This window comes from Hibiscus syriacus, unplaced genomic scaffold (assembly GCF_006381635.1).
Source record: "Hibiscus syriacus cultivar Baekdansim isolate YM2019G1 unplaced genomic scaffold, ASM638163v2 tig00002511_pilon, whole genome shotgun sequence".
In the NCBI taxonomy this organism is placed as follows: Eukaryota; Viridiplantae; Streptophyta; class Magnoliopsida; order Malvales; family Malvaceae; genus Hibiscus; species Hibiscus syriacus.
This window is the reverse complement of record NW_024061932.1, coordinates 5,002,260-5,025,387: the sequence shown is the minus strand read 5'-3', so window position 1 is coordinate 5,025,387 and position 23,128 is coordinate 5,002,260. Positions and strand designations below refer to the sequence as shown.

Genomic DNA, 23,128 nt, shown 5'->3' with positions numbered 1-23,128 from the left:
GGTGGTGTTTGGTTATGGGGAACCTACATATTATGGTGTGTACGGTTGGAGGGAATAATATGGTTTTTGAATAAAAATATGTTTTAAACTGCCACAGTTTAAAAAAAAGTATGTATATTTTCACTGGTTTTACGGGAACACACTAGATAACATATCCTGATCTCTTGAACTCAGTCATCCAAAATATTTCTCCAAACTGAAAGCTCACTTTCTGTTACTACCTGAAATATCAGTAGGATTTCCGCTAAACATAAAATCTGTAGATGTCTGAACCAATAAGGAATTATATGCTTATCTGTATCTGCACGTTCTTCAGCATCATTTGGTAGTTCTGTATTACTGAGCTTTCCAAAGCTCACTCTGTTACTCACCTTTTCAGGTTAAAAGAATCGTATCAGTGCAGCTATCAACTTTAGTAAAGGAGTTCTTCCAACGTTGTTTGCAGAGTATGGTACATGTGATTAGGGGGCATGTAATTGTATTTTGTTTTTTATACGAGTCTGAAAATCTGTTTTATTTTTGCATACTGATAAATCATTTTATAAGTTACACGTTTTAATAATAGTTTTAAATTTTCCACTATTTTTATAGTGGGTCACTCCGGTGGCCCTAATGTGACACCTCGAATCAGATCGGGTTACCCGTATCGGTCTGAGGGGGTTACATGCATCATACTGATCACGTGCTCTGCCAATTTGGTTTCATACAATCTATTCCTGAAGCACTTAGAAATCTCGACAATATGCATAACGTCGATAGACGGGGCAAAAAAGATGTCAATTGGCTGATGAAACACAACGAGTGGGTAATGATATGAGAGGATCAACGTGGACGCATTCCCGTATGGAGCTGATTTATGTCGATCATTATTCAATTGCGAATGACTATTATCAATGGTTCAACACGAATAGGAAGTCGTTCATACTTTTCGAGAAAGCACGAGGTGGGAGCATTCATCGATTTAAAGAAAAGCGTCCACCGTCACAGCATCATCATCCCCCGACTTGTCGAGAAGGAATTGGCATTTTCGGCTTGTCCTCAGCTACAGTACCAGAACCATCACAACACCTACCATCTACATCAGTTTATATTCCACTGCCATTTCAGATGCTACCGCATCTATTTCAGATTGAACTGTAACCGTTTTTATGCCACCACCGCATGGTTTTATGACACATTCCAGAGTTTATACTCCCATGCTTATAGATCCGGTGTGGTCTTTATATGTTGTTTATTTGGCGGGTGATGCTTCACAAAAGACACAAACACCTTCTACTTAATTTTCATATTCATCGACGTCGATGTTTTCATAGTTTTCAAAGTTTTTTTGAGCGGTGAGATGGTTAGTTATACACTTCCAGGGTCTTTATTCTATGGAGGTGTTACATCATCATCCGTCATTCATCAATAAAATGTAGCTGCTATTGCTGACGACGATGATGATGATGAGAGTGAGGAGGAAATTCAACTTATACGATGAAATCTTTATCGAAATAGACAATCACCGCCCTATAGAACACATTCAAGACGTGAAGTTGTTTAATGGCATTCTGCTTTGTCTTCCATGTTTTCCTATAGGAGACGATGTACCCATATTGAGACTGTATAGCTGAAATCAACACCGTAATAACTATATGAGAGCTTGCTTTGGCCATGGACATGATGGCTTGACATATAATGTCAGACTCCAAGTTGGGATGGTCCTGTTTGATCCCTCTAGCACAACATGTATTAGGAACTTTGTATACTGATAGTTCCCATATGTTGTTTTTCCTCTTCTTTTTCGATACACGAGCCATCTAGTTGCATCCGTTATTACGTTGGACACAGTAATAGACATATTTTTTGGTGGTGGATTGTAACACCCTCAACCCATACCCGACCCGGATACGAGTCCAGGATGTCTCATTGACTACAAAAGAATATTCTTAAAAAATGATAAAATATTTGGACTTATATAACTAAAATATGATAATATACATAGGTTAATACAATTTTATCAAAATACTCAGAGCATTCACAACTTGACCATTTGATTACATGCCAACATTCATTTATATAACAAAATGACCTACTAATTAAGTTGCTTCTGATAAGATAGTTGCAGGAGTAATGTTGTCCAGCTGCTTAACCCATCTCGTCTACTTTCTCGGATCCTACGTGCGAAACACTCACACTCTAAGTCATCGACTTAGTGAGGCAAAATAATAATAATAATAATAACAAGGAATTGTAATGGAAATGTCATAATGAGATGAAATGAAATGAAGTCATATACTTAATCAATGCAGTTATATCACCATGTTCCTTACCAATAAGCATATTACATTAACACTCATGAATTCATAGTAATAAGTTTATTGGCCCATGATACCATACTAAGAACCTAAAGTATGTGAGTACTGTGAGGTTGTGCACTATGCTATCACCACAGCTCGTATAAATGCACCGAAGTGCCACGTAGAATTGCACCAAAGTGTCGCGTAGAATTGCACCGCAGTGCTATATAAGATATCCATAAGGACCACGTAGAAAATTCCTTAAGAATCATATATATATGCTAAGGATCAAGTACGTGTCTCAAAAGACATCACATATGTTCCAAGGAATACATATATGTTCCGAAGGATCGCGTAGACCCTCTACTCTTGGCATACCAACTATACCTATAGTTCTCATCTACATAACATGGGTTTTTCTCAATCTACATAGTATATCACATAGACATATCCTTTTCCTTACCTTCATCACATAGTTCATATAACTTTGCATACATATTCATTTATAACATATTACACAATGCACATAGTATGAATTTCTATTACATTTCATAATATAAAATGAATCATGCATCAATGTATTGAATCTAGACTTATAACAAGTCTAGAACTGGATACACTACGATAATCATGTTATGCATATGCACTCACCTATATTTCTTTGTCTTTCCCTCGATCAATCTTACTGGGCAATTGTTCTGGAACTTGTTTAAGCTCTGTATCTACATAGTAATACATTGATACTTATCAGTATACTAATTAATATATTCTAAACTATCATTCCTTAGGTTAAAAGAAAAGCTATTTTCATCTCTTAATAAAGGTATGTATCGATGCACTCTACAGTGTATCGATACACTCCTTAATGTATTGATGCACTCCTTATGCATCGATGCACTAATTTCATTCGATGTTCATTTATTTGAGAGTGCATCGATACACATTGAATGTATATTGATGCATTTAACCCAGAAATATTATTTTGAGCACAAAAATCCCTTAATAATCCTCTCAACACTATATAATTCACCTCCTTTCATATCCCTAACTTGCATACACTTACTTAAACTAACTATTATCCATTCAATACCTCTAAAACTTAAAAATCCAATCTTCCCTATAGAATTTAAGAATCTCACTCAAATTCCAACATGTTCTAATCCCTATTCTAACACTTCATATTCCTTAATTAGCTTAATGACAAGTCAAATCCCACTTTTAATTCTTATTATGAACTCTATTCCAAGATTTCATTTTTCTACTTCCTTTCTTTAATTCTTCATGTAATCCTCATCTTATGGTTTTAAACCAAATTAAATTTCCTTTAAGCTTAACTATTGTCTAATGGTCATAAATCAACCATAAATTCATCAAGAATTTCACTAACAAGAAAACTCACCTTTAGCTTGGCTTCAGGGTGGAGAAGAAGAATGAAGAAGAAGAGAAATCTAGAAACTTTGGTTCTCCCAATAGCTTTCCACGTGGATATATAATTATCCTCAACTAATATTTAATTACTTCCCTGCTAAAAGACTCTTTCACCCTTGTAATTCTTCATTCTTTGCTAATTAATCCTACACAAAATATTTCAATCAAGTCCTTGAACTTTTCAATTTATCCAATTTGGTCACTGAATTTTTAAATCTCATAATTTAATCACTAACCCGGTATGGAGGATGTTACAAATCTCCCTCCCTTAAGAAAATTTGTCATCGAATTTCATTGCACAAACAGATGGGGGTATTGAAGTCGCATATCCTCTTCACGTTCCCACGTTGCTTCCTATACTTTGTGATTTCTCCAAAGAACTTTGACTAACAAAACTGTTTTATTTCTCAATTGTTTGACTTCGTGGCCGAATATTTGTATTGGTTCTCTTCATAGGTCAAATCAGGTTGAACTTCTACTTGTTCTAGTGCAACGATGTGAGAGGGATTGAACCTATATCTTCGTACCATGGACACATGGAAAACATTATGAATTTTCTCCATTTCTGGTGGCAAATATAACTGATATTTCACTAGTCCTATTCTTTTAACAACTTCATATGGCCCGACGAATCTAGGACTTAGTTTTCCTTTCCGTCCAAATCGTAATACCTTTTTTCCAGGGTGACACCTTGAGAAACACTTTATCTCCAACTTCAAATTCAATCTCTTTTATTTTACTATTAGGATAGGACTTTTGCCGATCAAATGCCACTTTTAGGTTATATTGAATTTTCCGAACTTTCTCTTCCACATCTTGAATCAAATCTGTACCAAATACATTTCGATCTTTAAGTTCATACCATTTTAATGGCGTACGACATTTCCTCCCATATAACGCCTCATAGGGTGCCATTTTAATTCTGGACTGATAACTATTGTTGTAAGCGAACTCCGCCAGTGGTAAATATTTCTTCCAATATTTGAATAGTTCTTTCTGATTGTCTGTCTGTCTGGGGGTACTAAAGTTTAAACGAGTCCCTAATGCTTCATGCAAGGATTTCCAGAATCGAGGGTCTCGATCAAAAACTATAGAAACAGGCACTCCGTTTAATCTAATGATTTCCTTAATATACAGTTCCACATACTTTTCCATAGAGAAATCTGTTCTAACAGGAAGGAAATGTGCTGACTTGGTCAATCAATCAACAATTACCCAGATTGAATTTTTTTTGTTTGGAGTCAATGGTAACCCCAAAACAAAATCCATCGTTACATTTTCCCACTTCCATTGTGGAATGGAAAGTGGTTGCAATAATCCAGACGAAACTTGATGTTCAGCTTTAACCTGTTGACATGTTAAACACTTGGACACAAATTCTGTGATGCTTCGTTTCATCCCTGACCACCAATATCGATCCTTTAAATCCATATACATCTTGGTTCCACTCGGGTGCATTGTCAATGGACTGCAATGAGCCTCTGTCAATAAATCTTTCTTCAACTCTTCATCGTCTGGTATCACAATTCTTTCTTTATAATACAATTTCCCATCGGATTTCACTTCAAAATCTTTAATCTCTTTATTTTTTACTTGCTCTAATCTTTTCAAGATAATTCATCTTGGCTTTGCAATTCTCCTATTCGGTCCAACCATGCTGGTTTAAGTTTTAACTCTGCACATAAACCACCGTCTCCAGATAAAGATAATCTTGCATCCATAGCTCGTAAGGCTGTAAACGTCTTTCTACTCAAAGCATCTGCTACCACGTTAGTCTTTCAGGGATGATAGTCAATTATTATATCATAATCTCTCAAAAACTCAACACATCTCCTTTGTCTCAAATTAAGCTCTTTTTGAGTTATCAGATACTTCAAGCTCTTATGATCCGTATACAAATAACATCATTCTCCATATAGATAATGACGCCAAATCTTGAGAGCGAATACCACTGCAACCATTTCTAAATCATGAATGAGGTAATTCTTTTCATGTGGTTTCAACTGTCTCGATGCATACTCTACCACTTTCCCTTCTTGCATTAATACACATCCCAATCCATTATGGGACGTGTCACTGTACACCACAAAATTCTTACCGGACTCAGGTTGAACTAATACAGGAGCTTCTGTCAAAATTCTCTTTAAAGTTTCAAAACATTTTTGGCACTCTAAATTCCAAACAAATGGTACATTCTTTCTCATCAGCTTTGTTAAAGGTAACACAATCATCGAAAAATTCTTAACAAATCTTCGATAATAACCTGCAAGTCTAAGGAAACTCTGATCTTCAGACCTATTCTTTGGAACTTCCCAATCCATTATAGCTTTTATCTTTTGAGGGTCCACCCTAATCCCATCTGCAGAGATCACATGCCCCAAGAAAATTACTTTATTTAGCCAAAATTCACATTTGGACAATTTCACATAAAGCTTCTTATCCCTGAGAATTTGCAAAACTATCCTCAAATGTGCGCTATGCTCTTCATGGGATTTCGAGTACACCAATATGTCATCAATAAATACAATAATAAACTGGTCCAAATAGGGCTGAAAAATCCTGTTCATGAGATCCATGAAAGCAGCAGGTGCATTTGTTACTCCAAATGGTTATACGATGAATTCATAGTGACCATATCTCATTTTGAAAGCCGTCTTCAGAATATCTTTCTCCTGAATCTTCAATTGGTGATAACCAGAATGTAAGTCAATCTTCGAGAATACTGAAGCTCCCTTTAACTGATCAAACAAGTCGTCAATGCGCGGGAGGGGATACTTATTCTTAATGGTTACTTTATTGAGTTATCGATAGTCAATGTAGAGATGCATTGAACCATCATTCTTCTTAATAAATAACATCGGAGCTCCCCAAGGTGACACACTTGGTTGAATAAATCCCTTCTCTAACAACTCTTGCAATTGATTCTTTAACTCTTGCAATTCTTTTGGAGCCATCCGATAAGGTGTCAATGCAATTGGTGTTGTTCCCGACATTACTTCAATTTGAAATTCTACCTCTCTATCTAGAGGTAATCCTGGCATCTCTGCAGGGAAAACATCAGGGAATTCCCGAACTAATGGAATCTCATCTAACCCTTTCTCTTTAGCTCTTGTATATATCACATTTGCAAGAAAACCTTGACATTCTTGAAGCAATAGTTTCTTAGCAGACATCACTGATATTACATTTGCTAAAGGATTAAACATTTCACTGATCACACTTACTTCTATTCTTCCTGGACTCTTCAGGGTTACCTTTTTTGATCTATAATTAACATAGTAATGAAACAACCAATCTATTCCCAAAATCACTTCAAACTCGTCAAAGGGTAGTTCCATCAGATTAGAAGGGAATTTAATTCCCTGAATCTTTATGGGACGCCCCTTACAAACTTTGTTCACCCGAGTACTATGCCCTAAAGGATTAGTTACTATAATCTCATTACTCGTAGCTTCTAAGGGGATCCTCAATTCCTTTACTAATTTACTTGTAATGTAAGAATAATTTGAACCCGGATTAATTAGTACCAATACTAATTTATAATACAGCTGAAAAGTACCTGCTATAATATCAGGATCATCACGACCTTTACTTGTCTTTAAATTGTATACCCGTTCGATTGGCCGAACTTCAGGTTGGTCAGAGGATTCAGACTGGTTCCTTCCTCTACCTCTTCCCATACCTCTATGTGAGGCATAACCAACTCTCTCAGATGGTGCAGAATCTCCAATCATTAACGGACAATCTCGGATAAAATGTTCGGCATCTCCACATCGAAAACAAGCTTCGGAAGCCATCCAACATGTCCCAAAATGGTTCTTTCCACAATGCTGACACTGTCTTACTTGACCCTGATTAGATCTCCCAGCACCAGATCCCACTGACTGTGCCTATCTAGGCCTCGCCTGACTTACTCCCCTAGCAGATGATGCAACTGATTCTGATCTAACTTGTGATCGAAATCATGAGTCTCTTTCTCTTTTTGGTGGTGCTGAGCTAGAAGAAGCAATTGTACTTTTTGATGTTTGAACTCTTAAGTCCCCAAATCTCTCATTTTGAGCTCTTTCAAGAGCTTTGGCACGATTAATCACCTCTTGGAATGAGGACAAATTCAATACTATCAACATCTCCTTTAATCTAGGGCGTAAGCCTTCCACAAACCATTCACAAGCATCTTTTTCAGTAGGCACAAGCTCAGATGCAAAGCGAATCAGCTTGTTGAACTCGCATTCATACTCATATACAGAGAGGTTGCATCTGTTTCAAGTTCATAAACTCCCGCTTCATTTTCCGTGTAACACCCCTAATCCATATTAGACCCGGATCCGAGTCCGAGATGTCACATTGACTTTTCAAACATTGACTCTTAAAGAAAATCATGAAAATTTTAAACTTTCATTAAAATAAAATATGTAAATTCACACAAGTTGGACCAAAATAAACAAAATCAATCAGAGCCTTAGTAATTCACAATTTTGTTACATGCCAACACACTATATACAACCAAATATAATACAAACATCATATATCAATTCATATAACCCTAATTATAAACATGTACACATATCATCATTATTCTAGTCACACTATTGTCATTATCACTATCTTTATTCCATTTAGAACATATAACTAGAGTTTAATCTTTGAAGCACTTCATACTATACTTTTCACAAACCAAAACATATAACATCAAATAACATTTCTTTATATTATTTCTTTGTTTAGCCCATGTACACTTTTGAGAACTACATGTATGCGAGTACATAGAGGTTGTGCACTATGCTGTCACCACAGCTCATATAATTCCCCACTAGGGGCACTGAATATTTGTCCCGAATGACCACTATGTCCCGAAGGACCACTGTTAATCCCTCGACTCTTGGCATGCCAACTATACCCCTAGCTCTCATAATACATATCATGGGCATTATCCTTATATTATCATACATTCACATATTCACTTAGTTCACTTACACATAGTTCACTTCCATATGATTCACATGTCACATGTCACATATTCACTTATTCATATCATATAGGCTCATAGCGTTTCATCATATTATTTACATTCTCTGACTATATTTTGGTAATCATGTACATTACATATAGACATCTATATCACTTTCACATAGTTTATATCAAACTTCCAAGTCCATTTAATAACATATGTTTTATCATCTACTTTATGCATCATTATTTTGTATTCACTTGGATTACATAATCTATGTTATATTATAAACATATCCCACTTAATAGTATTTTATTTATATACTAATTTAGTTTATTTACTTAATTCCATTTCATATATTTCTTATAGCCTTTTTACATATCTCCATAGTTCTTTAGCATATAACTTATCTTATAGGTGCGTACCATCACTTGTATACAAATTTCCTAATTGATTTACTATTCTTCCTATTTCATTCTATAGTTCAATCCTATTTAGTTTCCCTCATTCTCATTAACTCATCTAATTCTATTATACAATTCCTCATAATTAATCATACCACTATGTACGTATCCAACTTATGTTTCTATATAACTGTTACACATGTTTACCTAATTCCTATTGCTTTTCATGAATTCACTTTCATTATATTCTCCTATTATTACATATTTTATATTATGACCATATCTTTAAATAATCTTATACTTCATTATCATATGACTTATATTTTGTCCTATTAGGACTCTTCATAGACTTATATTCTCATTTCCATAAATTCCATAAATCTTATCACATGACTTATCTATTAGATTCATATAATTTCATATCTATTCTTATATTATCAAATAACTTATGTAAACATATTATATATTACTTATATCGGTTCCTATATCTTATCACTCTAACATATTTCACAAATTTGCCACACATACAATAACATATTACCCATACACTCATAACAAACACATACTGATGGTCATGAATTCATGCATAATGCTATAGAAAATAGACTTGTCGTAAGTGTTATTTCCATTAAACATCATATATTATCTAATATGCACTCACCTTGGCCTCACTAAGTTTCAAATCCACTTTATAATTTCCTTTCTTACAATCGAATCTTAACTTGATGATCGTTCTGGAACTTGTTCGTACTTGATATCTACAAATATACATGGATCCATATCAGTATTCTAATTGATATTCTCAAATCTTTCATTCCTTAGACTAAAAGAAAGGTCTATTTCATTTCCCCTTGAAGTGCATCGGTACACACTATAGTGTATCGATGCATTCCTTATCGGGTGTATCGATGCACTACCTATGCATCGGTACACAAATTACATTTTATGTTTTCATTTTAAGGGGTGCATTGATGCACTTCCTATGCATCGATACACACTGAATAATTTTTGGAAATTTACCCTTGATGCATCTGTACATGTTAAATGTGTATCAATGCACACTAGCCAAAAATTCCAATTTATGCACGAAAATCACTTCCTTTTAGCTCAAATGTTTCATATTTCATCTCCTTTCTTATTCTTAACTTACATACTCATTCTTAAACTCATTTATTCTCATTTATCCCATCTTTATCCTCAAAATCCTATATTCCAAATGGAATTCAAGAATCATACCAAAATTTTCATGTTATCCAAACTTAATTCAAACACCTATAACTTCTTATTCTTATAGATGACAAGTCAAATTCAACCTCCAAATTCATTTAAACTTTCTTATTCAAAATTTCACTTAAAAACTTTATTTACTTAATCTTTCATAACATCTTCGTCTTTGAGTTTTTCCTTATCTTTAGACTTCCTTGAGCTTTCTTACTATCTAAAGAATCGAAACCAACTTAGAATTCAAATAATAATCAACTAATAAAAACTCTCACCTTTTCCTAGAGCTCCCACGTATAAAGAAGAAGGAGAAGATGAGGTTTATGGAAGCTTGGATATTTCTTCCTCTTATACACGTGGTTACTCCATTAAAAAGAAAAGAATAAAATATTTTCTTGTCAAATGACCTTTTTACCCTCCACCTCTTTTCATATTTACCAATCAATCCTCTAGAATAAAATTCTCTATAAATTCCTTGAACTTTTAACTTATTTTGAAATCGAGCACAAAATTTTTAAAATTTGCAATTTAGTCATTGATCCTGATTTGGGATGTTACAAATCTCCATTCCTTTTAAGAAAATTCGTCCTCAAATTTTCACTGTACATTGATAAGAACATATCTTCTAATGTTCTCATGTTATTTTCTCCATTTTATCCCTTCGAAATTACAATTAATGATTTGCCTTCAATTTCCAAAGAACTCAATCCATTTCTATCTTCTTTCTTACTCGATTGCACACTTACTTTTAACCTTTAAAAATCCATATCATATCACTTATCATACAAACAATAACATCCATTATTATCATTCAAAGTCATAAATCAATTTGATTTCCTTCGTCACTTTTTAATTGACTTACAATAATAACTCAATCTTTAATCCTTTATCATTTCAATTAGCATATTTGTTCTTGATAACTTGATCAAAAGAAAATGATAATTCAACTATATTTTGAATTTCCTTACTACCTATAAATCATTTCTTATTCCTCTGACTATGCCCACTTGACCAAGAAACACAACCTTAAACTCTCATCAAATCTGATAAAAACATATTCTTTACCAAAATCAAACAATCTCTTTATACAACCTTACATACTTTTCTTATTTATGTATCGAACTTAGAATCTACTCCTCCATATAATCAAATCTTCTTATAAGATAACTAAACCATATATTTTCCTTCATACTCATATACTCTTTTCATATTACTCATATTTATCCCTTATCATCAATCTTTATAACATTTTCATGACTCTAATAGTCAACACTACTTACACAAACCTTATTCTTTGAAAAATCCTGGTTCGAATCATAATACACTTATCCTTTGTCATCATTTTCAAACTTTCTATCAATTCTTAATTGTCTTCAAACTTACAAATCCTTATCTCCTTCATTAAACTACCTTTACATGATCAAGATACATAACTAATCATATTCAAATTCACACTATACTTACAATCACATAATTTTTCTAGTTAGTATCAGTACTTCCAATCTCGAGTGTAACTTTTGTTGAGTCATTTATATACATTCTTCCATTCGGATTTAACACATCAATAATTTACTCAACTTTATCTTTTCTTTCAATCTTATAACCCTATCACCTTTACTCTTACAGCTAGTCAATAACAACTGTTCAATCTAGGGCACATGCCCTAATCAATTAATCATATACACTCTTTCCAATCAGAATTATCTCAACAATATATTTTACTTAACTTATCAAATTCATATTCATTCTTATACACCATGTAGTTTCCGTTGTTCAAACTTGACATTTTGACTTTCTCTATCTTATAAACTGATCATTGATGTATTTATTCTTAAAACTCTTCTTACCAATCATTAGTTTTACTCAAATATACAAATCCTCACTTCCTTCACTATATCACATTACTAGGATCCAAATATACAACTATATCCAGATCCACTTTATATTTGGTTATCTTAACCTGTCAATATCTTAAAATCTTTCAACTCCAATACATGTTTCATCACATAATCTTGTTAGTCAACACGAACTCTTTCCATCTAAAATGCAACCTCTTATCATATCTACACTTTTGCTTATACACAGTACTATTCCTTTGTTTCAACTTCATAAACTGGCTTTCTATATCTTATATGCTTGTCATGATGCACTTATTCTTGAACTCTTCTACAAATTCTAACCACATCTTTAAATCTTTTAACTTTCTTATGGTGAAACTTATTCACCATATTATATCTTATCCATGAAATAATAAGAATACTTCACATCACTTTTCCGATTCAAAACTGTGAAAACCTTCTATCACTATTCTAATATAATTTCAACTTTCTAAAATCAATCTTTGATCTTACGAAGCACTTCCTGAGGTGTCTGCTCTTCCTCCTGCCTGGCCAGGGCAGGTGAATTGCTATCACCATCACGTTTACCTCTCACTCTTCTTCAAAATTCATACAATTGGATTTTACTGTATTAAGATAATCTTATTCTATTTGCAAGACAACATACTCCTTACACTATCAGATCAGAAATTTTCACTCTGGGTTAGTATGTACTCATTTCAAAACTCATTTAACTTAGGTTTAAGACTAGAATTGGCTAAACCTTAACTCTGATACCATTAAATAACACCCCTAACCCGTATCCGACCTGGATCGAGCCCGAGATGTCACATTGACTTTTCAAACTTTGACTCTTAAACAAAATCATGAAAATTTTAAACTTTTATTAAAATAAAAGATGTTAATTCACACAAGTTGGACCAAAATCAATCAGAGCATTAGTAATTCAAAATTTCATTACATGCCAACACACTATATACAACCAAATATCTACATTTAACTATAATTTTGATCTGATCTGTGGAAATGAGAGTCTGACATGTCTTGCTTCTCTTCACTTCTTTTCTCGCTTTCCAGAACCTACGTGTGAAACACTCACACGCTAAGGCGATGACTTAATGAGGCATAAAACATGCTAATCTGAACTCTCTATGATAAATAGTGCATGTATATTTCACAATTCATATAAAAATATAATACAAACATCATATATCAATTCATATAACCCTAATTATAAACATGTACACATATCATCATTATTCTAGTCACACTATTGTCATTATCACTATCTTTATTCCATTTAGAACATATAACTAGAGTTTAATCTTTGAAGCACTTCATACTATACTTTTCACAAACCAAAACATATAACATCAAATAACATTTCTTTATATTATTTCTTTGTTTAGCCCATGTACACTTTTGAGAACTACAGGTATGTGAGTACATAGAGGTTGTGCACTATGCTGTCACATATATTATCTAATATGCACTCACCTTGGCCTCACTAAGTTTCAAATCCACTTTATAATTTCCTTTATTACAATCGAATCTTAACTTGATGATCGTTACGGAACTTTTTCGTACTCGATATCTACAAATATACATGGATCCATATCAATATTCTAATGGATATTCTCAAATCTTTCATTCCTTAGACTAAAACAAATGTCTATTTCATTTCCCCTTGAAGTGCATCGGTACACACTATAGTGTATCGATGCATTCCTTATCGGGTGTATCGATGCACTACCTATGCATCGGTAGACAAATTACATTTGATGTTTTCATTTTAAGGATGCATTGATGCACTTCTTGTGCATCAATACACACTGAATAATTTCTGGAAATTTACCCTTGATGCATCTGTACATGTTAAATGTGTATCGATGCACACTAGCCCAAAATTCCAATTTATGCACGAAAATCACTTCATTTTAGCTCAAATGTTTCATATTTCATCTCCTTTCTTAACTGACATACTCATTTATTCTCATTTATCCCATCTTTATCCTCAAAATCCTATCTTTCAAATGGAATTCAAGAATCTTACCAAATTTTTCATGTTATCCAAACTTAATTCTAACACAATAACTTCTTTTTCTTATAGATGACAAGTCAACTTCAACCTCCAAATAATTTTAAACCTTCTTATTCAAAATTTCACTTAAAAACTCTATTTACTTAATCTCTCCTAACATTTTCGTCTTTGAGTTTTTACTTATATTTAAGACTTCTTTAAGCTTTCTTACTATCCAAAGAATCAAAACCAACTTATAATTCAAATAATAATCAACTAATAAAAACTCTCACATTTGCCTTGAGCTCCCACGTATAAAGAAGAAGGAGAAGAGGAGGTTTCTGGAAGCTTGGATATTTCTTCCTCTCATCCACGTGGTTACTCCCTTAAAACGGAAAGAATAAAAATCTTTCCTTACCAAATGACCTTTTTACCCTTCATCTCTTTTCATATTTACCAATCAATCCTCTAGAATAAAATTCTCTATAAATTCCTTGAACTTTTAACTTATTTCAAAATCGAGCATAAAATTTTCAAAATTTGCAATTTAGTCATTGATCGTGATTTGGGATGTTACATGTCGAATAAACTGATCTCCAATATACTTGTTTTTAAATTCTTCTGAGAATAAAGACCAAGTCAACTGGTCACTTGACATCCTCATGGTGACGTTCGTCCACCATATTCTCGCCTGACCCCTCAGTAAAGAGACAACTCCATCTAACTTCTCCACTTCAGAGTAATGGAGACCATCCAACATGATTTTCAAATCATTTAACCAGAGATCTGCCGCAACCAGACCTTCCTCGTCTTCTCCTTTAAATTTGGGAGCTCCCAAACTTCTCAACTCTTTTGCTAAATTCATTCTTTGAGTTGGTGGGGCAGGAGGTTGAAGACGCTTCATAATAGCGTCCAATGTCCTGAAGAAAGTGTCTTGGTCTTGTACAGACACTCCCTAAGATGCCTGTCCTTTACCTTGCCTGGCCAGGGCAGGGGAATTACTGCTTTCAGCAGGCCTATCTTCTCCCGCTTCACTTCGGGAGCTATTATGTCCGGACATCTAATAAAATAAACACATTGTTCTATTAGAAAAACAACATACTCATATTATACCAGATCAGAAGTTCTCACTATATGTTGGCATGTATTCCATTTAAAGACTCTATAGACTCTGGTTTATGCCTAGAATTAGCTAAATCATAGCTCTGATACCATTAAATGTAATACCCTCAACCCATACCCGACCCGGATACAGTCTAGGATGTCACATTGACTATCAAAACAATATTCTTAAAAAAATGATAAAACATTTGGAATTATATAACTAAAATACGATAATATAAATATGTTAATACAAGTTTATCAAAATACTCAGAGCATTCACACTTGACCATTTGATTACATGTCAACATTCATTTACATAACAAAATGACCTACTGATTAAGTTGCTTCTGATATGATAATTGCAGGAGTAATTTTGTCAAGCTGCTTAACCTGTCTCATCTACTTTCTCAGATCCTACGTGTGAAACACTCACATGCTAAGTCATCGACTTAGTGACGCTAAATAATAATAATAATACTAATAATAATAATAATAATAATAATAATAATATAATAATAATAACAAGCGATTGTAATGAAAATGCCATAATGAGATGAAATAAAATGAAGTCATATACTTAATCAATGTAGTTATATCACTATGTTCCTTACCGATAAGCATATTACATTAAAATTCATGAATTCGTAGTAATAAGTTTATTGGCCCATGATACCAAAATAACAACCTAAGGTATGTGAGTACTGTGAGGTTATGCACTATGTTGTCACCACAACTCGTATAAATGCAGCGAAGTGCCACGTAGAATTACACCGAAGTGCCGCGTAGAATTGCACCGTAGTGCTATATAAGATGTCCCTAAGGATCACTTAGAAAATTCCTTAAGAATCATATATATATGCTAAGGATCAAGTACGTGTCTCAAAAGACATCACACATGTTCCAAGGAATACATATATGTTCCGAAGGATCGCGTAGACCCTCTACTCTTGGCATGCCAACTATACCTATAGTTCTCATCTACATAACATGGGTTTTTCTCAATCTACATAGTATACAACATAGACATATCCTTTTCCTTACCTTCATCACATAGTTCATATAACTTTGCATACATATTCATTTAAAACATATTACACAATGCACATAGTATGAATTTCTATTACATTTCATAATATAAAATGAATCATGCATCAATGTATTGAATCTAGACTTATCACAAGTCTAGAACTGGATACACTATGATAATCATGTTATACATATGCACTCACCTATATTTCTTTGCCTTTCCCTCGATCGATCTTACTGGGCAATTGTTTTGGAACTTGTTTAAGCTCTGTATCTACATAGTAATACTTGATACTTCATATACTAATTAATATATTCTAAAGCATTCCTTCGGTTAAAAGAAAAGTTATTTTCATCTCTTAATAAAGGTATGTATCGATGCAATCTATAGTTTATCGATGCACTCCTTAATGTGTGCATCGATGCACTACCCGTGCATCGGTACACAAGTTACATTCGATGTTTTCTTCTCAAGGGGGTGCATCGATGCTATCCTTATGCAGCGATGCACTAATTGCATTCGATGTTCATTTATTTGAGAGTGCATCGGTGCACATTGAATGTGTATCGATGCACTTAACCCAGAATTGTTATTTTGAGCACGAAAATCCCTTCATAATCCTCTCAACACTACATAATTCTCCTCCTTTCATATCCCTAACTTGCATACACTTACTAAAACTAATTATTATCCATTCAATACCTCTAAAACTTAAAAATCCAATCTTCCCTGTAGAATTTAAGAATCTCATTCAAATTCCAACATGTTCTAATCCCTATTCTAACACTTCCTATTCCTTAATTAGCTTGATGACAAGTCAAATCCCACTTCCAATTCTTATTATGAACTTTATTCCAAGATTTCACTTTTCTACTTCCTTTTTTTAATTCTTCATGTACTCCTCATCTTATGGTTTTAAACCAAATTAAACTTCCTTTAAGCTTAACTATTGTCTAATGGTCATAAATCAACCATAAATTCATCAAGAATTTCACTAACAAGAAAACTCACCTTTAGCTTGGCTTCACGGTGAGAAGAAGAATGAAGACGAAGAGAAATCTGGAAACTTTGGTTCTCCCAATAGCTTTCCACGTGGATATATAATTATCCTCAACTAATATTTAATTACTTCCCTACTAAATGACTCTTTCGCCCTTGTAATTCTTCCTTATTTGCTAATTAATCCTACACAAAACATTTCAATAAAGTCCTTAAACTTTTTAATTTATCCAATTTGGTCACTGAATTTTTAAATTTCATATTTTAATCACTAACCCGGTATGGAGAATGTTACATGGATCGGTCGACTTTGGAGTGAATAAAATTATGAATATTGTAATTCTTAATTGTAATCATCGATTCTTCTTTGAATGGAAACTTCATTCCGATATATAACTCACTATCATTGGCTGATGAGTTAAATTTATAGTCACCAACATTAGGCATATTCGCAAATTATGGCCGTACATTGCACCATAGTCAGCTTCAAACATGTGTGCTGGAGATTCTGTGTGTACCATATTTGTGGGAACTCTATCTACATCATCATCATCGGAGTCCATGTTGAACTGCGGTGATTTTGGCTCAACGAATAGTCCAGTTTCAGCACCATCCACACCTGGCTCATGAAGAGGTTCTTCTGGTGGAGATGAGAGTTCCTCTATGATGCCGATATTTAGGTCGAACAAACTGGTAGTTGAATGTCTTCCACTTGAACTTGAAGGCATCGTTTCACACGGGTTTTGAACTGAGTGTTGTGCCACAGACATCTCCACATTGAGGTCGAAGAAGCTCGCAGTTGAATGCCTTTTCTTGGGACTTGAACGTATCGTGTCAAATGGGTACTGAACAGACTGATGTGTCGAGAGCATCTTTATATTCAGGTCAAAGAATTACCAGATAAATGTTTTCCCTTGAACTGGAAGCGATGTTGCTATACGGATTGTTTGTGGAGCCACATCGGTGGAGATTGTAATAAGTTCCTGATGAATGTCTCCCCATTGAACTTGATGGGATGGTACCAGGATGTAGATTTTCCATTAACGAGTTAAAATCATTACACATTACTTGAGTTGGGTTGTCAACTTGATCAGCTTGTTGAGCCAACCCATAGTGGGAGCATAATGACATACCATAAACTGCAGACACTTCAACAAATGTGTCATACAATTGTGTATCAGTGTCTGAATTTTAATTCTGAGCATCAAACATTATAGCAACATCATTATCGTTGGAGAGTTCGAACGCTATATAAGTTAACGGAAATAGTGCAATTGGAAATCTGTACTAAAGTGAGAACAATCCTCTAGTACTTCCAATATGAACCTTCCTTGAAATTTGAGTGATCAACTCCTCAAGAGTGATGTATCTATTGAAGGATATTCTGAAAGAATGATTTGATGCGAAGACAATGCCGATTTTATCTTCCAGAATTTCTCCATTATAATAAACAATAGCTGAAATACACCTCATTTTTTAGAGTTTGAAAGATTGAGAGTCCTATATCTACAAAAATAATAATTGAAATACACCTAATTAAATGAATAGTACATGAATTAAAATATAAACTAATGCTAAAAAAATAAAAAAAATTCACAATAATTTAAATAACACAATTTAAATAATACAAAAATAATTAGTACAATAAAATTTGGTCAAATAATTAAATATAAAATAAATAAAATATAATAAAAAAATAATTTTACCTTTTAAAAACTATAACAAAATCTACTTAGCTTGATAGAAGGAAGAATATGAAAGTAATTTTGGTGTGGTTTGATGTTTGTATTCGAGGGTATTTATAGGGGAGGGGGATGGGTGAATAATCTAGATTTAAGGCTTGAGTAATAATGGAGTGCACAATAATTCAAGGTGAATAATGGAAGGTGCACCTTATGATACACGCCTTTCCATATGTGTTATATTTCCCTACAAAGGCGCTTTCATGATCCGCGCCTTCCAACGTGGCGCCAGCTCGGACAGAACCCTATGAAGGCACGCTTCATGATCCGCTCTTTGTCAGAACATATGCTAGATCGTAATATTTGTAGAAAGAGTGTCTGATAGGTAATATTTCGTTGTTAGGGGTGATTTTTGGTTAAAAATGTTGTTTGTTTCGCTCTTATTTCTACTTTACAATAATTATTTTGTAATTTGTTAGGGCTCAATAAACCAATAACTTTTAGGGTAAACTACACAAACGGTTCCCCAAAAATAGGGCAATTCTTTATTGAGTCTCCTAATTATAGTTATAAAATGATCATTTGATTATAGGGTGCTGCTTCGCTAAGTCCATCGACTATCAAAAGTTACAAAATGGTCACCCTATTATTTATATGTTCCAAACTCGTCTTTTTCTATTAAAAGTTTGACGACAGTCTAAGCTAGACATTAACCTGTTGGTTGAGAAAAATAAAATCCGATCACAAAATCTGAAACGACTATCATATATCGGTCAACATGCTAACGTTTAACTCAAACGATCGTATTTTTTTTTAAAAAAATGGCGAGTTTGGAACATATGAATAGTCTAATGATCATTTTATAACTTTTAATAGTAAGAGAATTCAAAAAAGCATTATCCTATAGTTGGGGACTATTTATATACTTTATCATTTTTTTAATAATTTAAGGTGAATAGGGTAATATGTGTGCATACCCAATAATATAGTTTTTGTAATAGTTTAGGGGGATTACGAGGTAGTATATGTTTAGAATATTTATTAGCTGTTGAAAATGCACAGTTGCTCGAATCTAGAATCTCTATAGAAAACAACACTCATTTTTACAATTGGATTTCATAAATAAAAATAAAGGAATGAATCAATATTACAACAAACCCAAGTATAGAGAAAATAGGGACTATAGTCAACAAAAAACTCATACAAAAATAAAAATATTAAATCCAAAGATACGAAAAAAAACGAAAATGAAGACTCATTGTCTCTGTCAATTTAGATGTTTTACGAAGTGATAAAGGAGTGATAAGAGAACCAAAATATCTTGCAAGCCAACATTAAAATTAGTGTCGTTATCAACTAAACAAAAATCAAATAAAATGAAGAATGCGACACAAATATATTAAGAGAAAACTTGCGTTAATGCTTATTATTGAATAGATTTAATGTATATTCTTTCCCACACCCAATAATCCTTTCTTATTAATATGTGATAAGTACAAGGTAATGTCTATTCAAAGATAACTCTCAACCATTTGACATTGAGAACACTCACATCCCTAACATTCATGGTACTAAAACCTAGATACTCAAGGAATAACAATAATTCCTTTACTACGGAGATCACACCCAATAATTCTTAATAACATAAAAGTATGCATTTTCATATATAATACTCTTAAGACAAACAAACTAATGTACAAACCAAACGACTTCGGTGGTAAATGTATTAATGTTGTTTTTGAACTGATGATACCTTATATTTATCTCAGATTAATAAAAACAAACAAAAAAAAACAAACCAATATAATTTAGATCATCAAATATTTCTAATTATTATTTAAATTTTAGGTCCATTTCACTTTAAAATTAAACTATAATAATCAATTATCATTAATATTATTTTAAAAATAAGGATGTTATGTAATACCCTAATCCAACCCGACCCAATTTGAATCAGGAGGATCTAAGTGTCACATGAAATCACCCAAACGTGCCTTTTGTCTTTCTTTTAAAAAAATATCCAGAAGTAAAAGGAAAATGGAAAAATGTGCCAAGCAAATAGAGGTTAGGCAATACATAAATAAAGGTGTATTTATCTATTGATTGTAAATTATTTACTTAAGTAACGGAGGCTACCAAGAAGTTTTGGCACTCCCAAGAAGCGACCCAAATGGAACCTTGGACCACCCCAAAAAGTAGGGGGCTGTGGACTGATAAACATCTTCATTTTAACAATGCAGGCTAAAGACCTAAACCTTGCTGCAGCATCAGCAGAAGAAGTTGCTCAAAAATGTCCATTGACATTTCTAGCACAGCACATGTAAGTACCATAACTCTTTTTTCAATTCTTAACCAGTTAAATAATCAGCATCACAATCATGTAGAATAAGCCTCCTTTAAGGTGATGCATACAATGACTCTGCATTGTCAACCGGTTGATAAATCGACCTTTTGCAATCGATAAATGACACATGGAAATGTGTTTGGAGATAATGTAATCCCTTTCAAATGCAATCATGCATTGTGTATAGTTCATGAATTATTTTGCCTGATTTTGTTATGTCAAGCACTCTTATGCTGAGCTTTAAGCTGTAGATATTAATAGGGTAAACTATGTATTTATTCACCAACTATTTGTGCAATTCTGTTTTGGTCATCCAGTTATTTTTAATTTCAAAATCATACCTAATGTTATGTTTTGGTTTCATTTTGGTCACCTGCCGTTAAAAAACTAGCAAAATGATGATGTGGCATTACCATATGATGACACTTCAACATCACTGCTAATTTTTAACGGAAGGTGACCAAAATGAACCAAAACGTAAAGTTAGATATGATTTTGAAAAAAAATAGTTGGGTGACCAAAACGAAATTGTACGAATAGTTAGGCGTAGTTTATCGGAATTAATATCTGGCCCTTAACTAGCACTTGGAGTTATTTTAGCTGTGCATTAAGGTGTTTTAGGTATAGAGAAGGAATTTCAACCCAAACATCATATGCTGATGATCTATCTAATCACTTTCCACAGATATAGAGAGATCTGCAAGGATGGTCATGAAAATGAAGACTTCTCATGCGTGTTATTATTACTCTGGTAAGAATGAAGATAATTAGGCTCACTTGTGAAATTATTCCTAAAGAAAAAGGTTTGTGCTTGTCATGTAGAATAAGCCTCCTTTAAGGTGATGCATACAATGACTCTGCATTGTCAACCGTTGATAAATCGACCTTTTGCAATCGATAAATGACACATGGAAATGTGTTGGAGATAATGTAATCCCTTTCAATGCAATCATGCATTGTGTATAGTTCATGAATTATTTTGCCTGATTTTGTTATGTCAAGCACTCTTATGCTGAGCTTTAAGCTGTAGATATTAATAGGGTAAACTATGTATTTAGTCACCACTATTTGTGCAATTCTGTTTTGGTCATCCAGTTATTTTAATTTCAAAATCATACCTAATGTTATGTTTTGGTTTCATTTTGGTCACCTGCCGTTAAAAACAGCAAAATGATGATGTGGCATTACCATATGATGACACTTCAACATCACTGCTAATTTTAACGGAAGGTGACCAAATGAACCAAAACGTAAAGTTAATATGATTTTGAAAAAAATAGTTGGGTGACCAAAACGAAATTGTACGAATAGTTAGGCGTATTTATCGAATTAATATCTGGCCCTTAACTAGCACTTGGAGTTATTTTAGCTGTGCATTAAGGTGTTTTAGGTATAGAGAAGGAATTTCAACCCAAACATATGCTGATGATCTATCTATCACTTTCCACAGATATAGAGAGATCTGCAAGGATGGTCATGAAAATGAAGACTTCTCATGCGTGTTATTATTACTCTGGTAAGAATGAAGATAATTAGGCTCACTTGTGAAATTATTCCTAAAGAAAAAGGTTTGTGCTTGGCATTGGATTTTCCCGGAAATGAGTCGTGGTAGATATAATGATGCAAAAGAAGACTTGAAGGAATACTTTTATAGATTCGCCTATCAATTTCAGGAAAAAAAATCATATTAACTTCAATAGGTTTTCGGTTTTTGCTTTTAGGTTTCAATTTGTTTCAAAATGGTTTCGATTTCTATGCTAATTTCTTTGAATTCAAAGTCTGTTGGACCGATTTGCATAAAGGAAACTTCAAGAATTACTGTCAGCATGCATGC

The 23,128-nt window shown here is 33.4% G+C and overlaps 1 long non-coding RNA gene across 1 annotated transcript; it reads left to right on the top strand.

Moving 5' to 3' along the window:
• Window positions 1-5,417: 5,417 nt before the first annotated feature.
• On the top strand, window positions 5,418-22,046 carry LOC120146407. The gene is made up of 4 exons (XR_005518218.1): window positions 5,418-5,433; window positions 7,420-7,422; window positions 21,191-21,270; window positions 21,980-22,046. It is a non-coding gene; the product is annotated as an uncharacterized LOC120146407 (long non-coding RNA).
• The last annotated feature ends 1,082 nt before the right edge of the window (window positions 22,047-23,128 follow it).